Raw genomic sequence first — 7326 nt, forward strand, 5'->3', positions numbered from 1 at the left:
TGGCTTTTGGATTCTAAGTGTTGTCATTAATATAAAATGTCAGAGAACAGAGGTGAAGAGAACATTAAGCCTTCTGAATTCTAGCCTTTGGGCATGATATATTTAAGTCTTTGCAAAACCAGAAACCTGAATATAGTCAGAATGACAAAGGCCTTTAGTCTTATGGTAGTGTTTGAATCAGAATCCTTTGTGGTTATTCCAAGGTGTGCACTTGTAGGCCCTCCGCAGGTGAGGTTATTAAACACTGACCTTAATCTGAATTTTCAAACAGTGAAATCTCATGCCGGTGACACAGGTGATTCTGTTGCATACTCCTTATTCAGAACCGTAGTCCTGTAGTTGTGAAATAGATACATTATGATGTTCCTCCACTCTTCGAATTTAACCAGTCTGGAAAGGTCTGGATTTTGGGGGTTGTACAGTGTCTGCAAGAGAACACAGATCCACATTCATGTACTTGTGAGACCTTCTTCATCATAGCTTGGAATGATTGATTTGGGGACCCCAGGTAGGAGAGCCAGGCTTCATGCAGGTTATCTAGGCACTGCAACTTTGGAAAATTGAATCTTAATCCTAATAGGGAATTACTTGTGCTATTACAAATAGCTGCCTCCTTTCAAAAATACACATATTACACATCCACAGATAAGCAGTATCAATCCCATGTTTATTTTTGGATTTAGGTTTATGGTTAAAATCAAATTATTTAAGACAAAATTGAGGAATATGATACTATCATTGAGGAATGTAATACTTTTTCACCAGCTTTGGTTCTGACCAATAGAAGGGAATACCAGTAGTGTTTGTCCTTTCTCTACAGAGAGAAGTCCAAAAATTTGTGTTGTGTGAGAATTTACTTTTTCTAAGAAGAGATCCTTTCTGAAGCTGATCAGTAGATGCATTAAGAACTTGAGAGCCATTAGGGCGCCTGAGTGGCTCAGTTGGTTGAGTTTCTGACTTCGGCTCAGGTCATGATCTCACGGTTTGTGGGTTTGAGCCCTGTGTCGGGCTCTGTGCTGACTGCTCAGAGCCTGGAGCCTCCTTCAGACTCTGTGTCTCCCTCTCTCTCTCTGCCCATCCACTGCTCACACTCTGTCTCTTTTTGTCTTTCAAAAATGAATAAATGTTTAAAAAAAAAAAAAAAAGAACTTGAGAGTAGTTTAATTAAGGGTAAGAAAAGCAATGATGAACAATGTAGTTCTGAGGTCAGTGAGGACTTGACCTTAAAGTGTCGAGAATGATTCTACCTCCCTCTCACACAAGACTTTTTTTAAAGTATATGGTTGGTTTTGTTTTTTTTTTTTTTAGTTTATTTATTTATTTTGAGAAGGGGTGGGGAGGGGCAGGGAGAGAGGGAGAGAGGGAGAGAGAATCCCAAACAGGCTCTGCACTGTCTAGTATAGAGCTTGACGTGGGGCTCAAACTCGGGAACCATGAGATCATGACCTGAGCCAAAATCAAGAGTTGGATGCTTAACCGACTGAGCCACCCAGGCGCCCCTAAAGTGTAAGTTTTATATGTTTTCTCTAAGTATTGAAGTGGATTCCATCTTTGTCATTTCAGAATGTAGGCAGAACCTGATGATATGGAAATGAAGACTCAGAGTTTGTTGTAATGATACTCCCAAGTATTTTCATCCAAAGTAAATATTAACTTTAATATTGCTTTTAACCAAAGACTCTACTTCTCAAACTGGAGCACACATAATCCCAGGATGCGCAAAAGCATGACTGATGGTATTTGAAGCAGTAATTGGCCATCTTGGATTCTCAGTTTTGCTTTTGGATTTGGGAAAATTTTTGCTTTTGTTTTTCTACTTATGCTAAGTTGCATGGAGTATTATAAGATTAAAAACGAATACTACTATGTGTATTCATTGCTGTATGCCTGTGACAATGTCTGGCACCGAATAGGCATCATTATTTGTTGAATTGAGTGAATTATGCAAAGTTCTCCTGCATTTTAAAGGTAAACCATGGCAGTTCAAGGAAGTGTTTTATTTGCCATATGTAGCTTTGAGTAATGCCTGCAGATTCTGCATTACTTCATATTCTTCTGCCAGGAGAGGTGCCTTAGGAAAAGAGTGCACTGATCTAAGGCAAACACCTCTAAAAGGTTACATGAACATTTCCTATTTGAGGTAAAACCAGAAAGAGTGATTAGTAACATTTCTTATGGATGAAAGGATGAGTTCATTGATTGTACTGTCACAAACTCCAAAGGTATATGTGTCAAGCGGCAAAGAGATACATTCTTGGATTCTAGGAGAAAGGAGAGTGTGAGTTTTCAATATGTATGTGCTAGCCCATTGTTTGTGTTATGGAGGTGCAAACAGAAAGCAGGTAAACTATCTCAAGTAGCTCATAGTGTTTTCTTTGTCTTTCAGAGAACATAAATGTCCAGCAACAAAGGTAAACATCATATGATTATATATAAAAATGAGTCACACACTTCCAAAACTGTAGGGAGTAATTTTAGAGAGTCCATTGAGTTCTAAAGTGATAGGGAATGTTTTTTCACCAATGCACATGGAGTAGGAGTCCATATAAAGACGTAAATGGGAATGACATTAGCTTGTTTGCTGCCTTAGGACCTATGTCAGAGTAACAGAGATGCAGAATACTGCCATAAGGTTTATCATGAAGTTTATAGCTTTCAGTTTAATTTCCCCTTTGTTGGGCAAAGGACTTGGAAAGAAAAGGGGTGAGGTGGGGTGGTAATGCACGACTTAGTGCACCTTCCATTAATAGAAAAATGGGAATATGTTGGAAAACATTTATGACTATTATAAAGGAACACCAAATCAAAATTTTAATTAACAGTGCTGTGTAGAGCCATTTTGGCACCTGAAGTAAAAGGAAAAATCAGTAATTACTTAAAATTTGGATATTTTATTTATCATGGATTTTACATTAAGTCTTTATTTTTTAAAATACTGCATTAAAATGTTGATCTTAATAACTGAGTTTTTGGTGCTTTTTAAAATTTTGCACCCAAGATCAGTGCCTCACTCACATTATCGTAGTCCTTGGTAGGTTGAAAAGGCTTTCAGGGTTTCCTGGCCTCCATCCTAAGAATATTAGGGAGAAAGGCCTGGAGTTGGAACCTGGTGAAGATTTAGGTGAAGGGTGCTTCTTTGTGTAAATGAAGATGCTTGGAAGACAAGCAGAATGAGCCATACTGTTACCAACTTCAAGCAGAGAGTTAAACTGAAGTAATTAAGGGCCTGGAAATTATTAGATTATGGGCTACTGCACATGCTTGAGATACCAGCTGGTAGGTTATGGCTTTGACCATAAGAGTCCAAGCCTATGTAGATGTGATATAATCGTTAAAGAAAAATGAATTACACCCGGATTTGTTGGTCTCTTGAACAAATTGATTCTTGTAGAACTCAGACTGTCTAGAAAGTATGGATCTACAAAATTTTCCACCTATACTTTTGGGATAATGTTTTAAAAGAACTTCTTGATATTAATTTTGATGTATCTTTTGACATTTAAATTTTGTTTTTAAAGGTCAGACTGTTTCTATTATTTGGAAAGGCCCTTAACACTTGAGGATCTGTTACTAAGGATGTTTTCTAAAAAGATAAATATTGATGCTATGGCCCTTGAAAATGACATTAAAGGAGAGTGTTAGGCACATTCTCAAAGGTATGCATTTAGTGTCTTTTTTTTTTTTTTTGCAATCATCAACTAATTTTTGAAAAATGTTTATTTATTTTGAGTGCGAGCAGGGGAGGGGCAGAGAGAGAGAATCCCAGCAGGCTTTGTGCCTAGAGCGCTGAGAGCGCAGACAGCACACAACCAGATGAGGGGCTCAAATTCAAAAACTGTGAGATCATGACTGAGCTGAATTCAAGAGTTGCATGCTTAACTGATTGAGCCACCCAGGTGCCCCTATTAGCAACTAATTTTAGTGGATTCTGTCTGAGATAGGAAGTTCTCTGTGTCCATGTATTTTATGGAAGGAGGTTGTATTTCTCTCTCTTAGACATAGATGCACAATTGAAAATGTGCCAGCACACGTTGAGCCAGCCCCAGAGAGTTTGAACACAAGGGGAAAATGTGAATATTTAATATTTAATACTTCATATTTTAGTTCACCACTGAAGGTTAATGCCTTGTCTAGTATGAAAATCTAAGAGATGGTTCTGGCAGAGGGGTGAGAACTGGAATAGGCCCTCCTACTAACTGGGAGCTTCCGATCATTCATTTAATCTCTGATCCTCAACTTCCTCACCTGTAAGATGGGGATCACAATACTTCTAGAACACGACAATTTTATTCAAAAAGGACAGTTAATAAACATGGTCAAAACTTGGTGAATTTTTCATGGGACTTTGTCTACAAATCTTCTCATGTTTCCCACACCACCTTTCCCCCCTGCCTCACACAATGAAATTATAGGGAATAAGTGTACTGCCTTGGACCGAATGTTTGTGTCCCCCCAGAAATTCGTATGATGAAATCCTAACTCCCAAGGCGATAATGCTAGGAGGTGAGCTTGGGGGAGGTGATGATTGGGATTAGGGCTCTTATAAAAATGAAAGCAGACTTGAGCTCCCTTGCTGCTTCTGCCATGTGAGGTCACAGTGAGAAGACTATGAAGGAAGGGGATTCTCTCTAGGTATGAATCTGCTGGTGATATGATCTAGGACTTCCCAGCCTCAGAACTGTGAGAAACCAGTGTCTTCATAAGCCACCCGGTGTATGCTGTCTTGTGATAGCAGCCTGATTGGACTAAGACAAATACTGCTCCACTTCCTTTTGCCAATATTTCCTTAACATATTGAATCCGGGAGAAAACCAAACATTTAGTAGTGCAGATGGCACCTCCTTCAGCTGCAGTTACACAAATGTTACCTGCCTTCACATCTGTAGCAGCCAAACTGCCTCAGGTTAAAACAATTTGAAGGGCAGCCCAACTCCTTAGCTCCTTGTGTGATCACTTGTGGGTTTTGTTGCTGGTGCATCGCAGTCCAACTTCTCCCTCTGCCCAGAGCACCTGCCTTCACTCCCTCACAGGTGTTGTTCCTGAGGGCAGGTCTCAGTCCTCATGCAAATCTCAGTGTGTGTCCTGGGAGAACGCAAACTAAAACATCTTATGATTTCAGTTACAGCATCGTGGTGACCTATGGCACAGCAGCACTAGAGCAGAACTGGCTGAGGGCAGAGTTTGGTGGGATGGCTGTTGACTAGGGCCCCTGGCTACCCACACACCCCAAGTGGTGCTAGGGAAGTGGTTCTGGGTGGGGTTTGGAAATGTATGGGAGCATTTTTCTTTGTCATATCAGGTTGGGAAGAAGCCAGGGATCCTAACAGTTTCTGCTGTGAGGACAGTCCCACAAGAGGAAAAACTATTGCAGAAACAAAAGGCTCAAAAGTTAAAAAAAGTTATAGTTATTCCCTATACTGCACTTGTTCATGTTATGTCTCCCATGCATTCCTTGTTACTTTTACCTCGTTGTGGGGTGTTTTGTACTTCTCCAGAATTTATAGATAGTGAAAGATGGGCTGAAGGGGTTTTAGGCCACCATACCAGACCTGGAGTGATAATTTTGATTCTAGGATATTAAATGGAGTTTGGACAACTATGATGTGTTTTAAGCACATCTAGAATGGACTGATTTCAAAATAAAGTCAGAGCCTTCCCAGTAGCATTCTCCCTGTTCCAGGAGGAATAATATTTTCGTAGAGATAAAACAAGCACCTATCATTGTTCCTTGGACCCTTGGTCTTTCTTAGGTTCTTTGCCTAATCTTTCTTATATGGCTCTTCTTCCACGTAACAATTGTACTGCATTAAAACCCCATCTCAGTCTGCATTTAGATAAAATTCCAGACAGGAGATTCTTCATTCAGCCTTACTAAAAGGAGTAATAGGTGACATCAGCATCTTGGTAGTGTAAGTTGTTCATTTTTCTCTCCCCTCAATTTACGTGTAATTGGACATCCATGACTGAATAAAAGTGCCTCTACAGAGCATACGGGGACATTAGAGATCATCCATGTGCATCCAAAGTGGGTGGATTGAGAACCAGAGAGGCTATGGGGCCAAAGGGCCAAGGGAGGTGCAGCAGCCAGAGCGGCAGTGCTGGAACCAGCAGAGGAGGCAGAGGAGGTGGAAAGCACAGGTGGTAAGTGAAGTCCTCCTGACTGCTCAGGTGCAGCTGGAGGGGCCTGTTGCTCTTCAGCAGCACCTGGGTGAAGAGAACTCTGCGACTGGGACAAAGGACGGAAAGGGAAGAAGGCAGAGAAAGAATTGACAGAAGATGTGTTCTGCTGTCTGCCTTGGTATTTCAGGAAGAGGTCTGGGACCTCTGAGATACCTTCCACCCATCCCAGTGTCCTTGGGCACACCCAAAGACCCAAGGGCTAAGCCCACAACTCTCCTGCCACTTTTTAAAAAATGCCAGATCCTTTAGGTATGCTCCTAATTTAATGGTGAGTCAGATCCAGTAAGAGAAAATAAAATAATTGTGCTATATCATGAACTGAGAAGCAAAGGTAAGTTTCGGATTGCCAATCTGTTTAACTGTTAGAGTCAAAGCCTTTTCTACACAAGAAAGGTATTCAGGCCTTCAAGTGAGATGACAAAGGCACATTTCATCCACTATGAAGAATCATAGTAATACAGTATCACACACGATAAAGGGCAATCCTTCAGAGCCAAATTCAAAGACAAAATATTGTGATCTGATGTATAATTCAAGACAGCTTTTATGAAGAAATTCAATAAGCTACAAGAAAATTTAGAAGGCAGTTCCATGAACTGAAGCATAAAACTAATGAACAGAAGGAGTACTTACCAAAGAGATTGGAATTATAAAAAAAAGACTCAAGAAAATTCTGGAGCTGAGAGACTCAAATGAGATGAAAAAATGCAGTAAGAAGCATTAGAAATATAGCAGGTCACATGGAAGAGAGATTAAGTTACCTGGAGGATAGGAATTTAGAAACGATTCAAGTAGAAAAGGAGAGAGAGCTAGGATTTCAAACAAGTGACGAAACCCTATGTGAGTTATCAGACTATTAGAAAAGCCAATATAAGATTAAGGAGTGTATCAGGAGAACAGAGGAAGGGGTCAGAGAAACCTGGGAAAGGAATTTAACATACAAGTCAACAGAGCTCATAGAACATTTTATTATCTCAATGGGAAAACAATGACACATTATGATGAGTGTCCAAACTCAATGATAGAATTCTTAAGGCAAGGGAAAGAAGAGTTAGCCCACAAAGAACCCCCTACCCTTTACCCCCTATGCCTTAGGCTATCAGCAGATTTCTCAGCAGGAACTCTACAGCCAGGAGACAATTGAGT

Source organism: Panthera uncia (genome assembly GCF_023721935.1).
Source record: "Panthera uncia isolate 11264 chromosome B2 unlocalized genomic scaffold, Puncia_PCG_1.0 HiC_scaffold_24, whole genome shotgun sequence".
In the NCBI taxonomy this organism is placed as follows: Eukaryota; Metazoa; Chordata; class Mammalia; order Carnivora; family Felidae; genus Panthera; species Panthera uncia.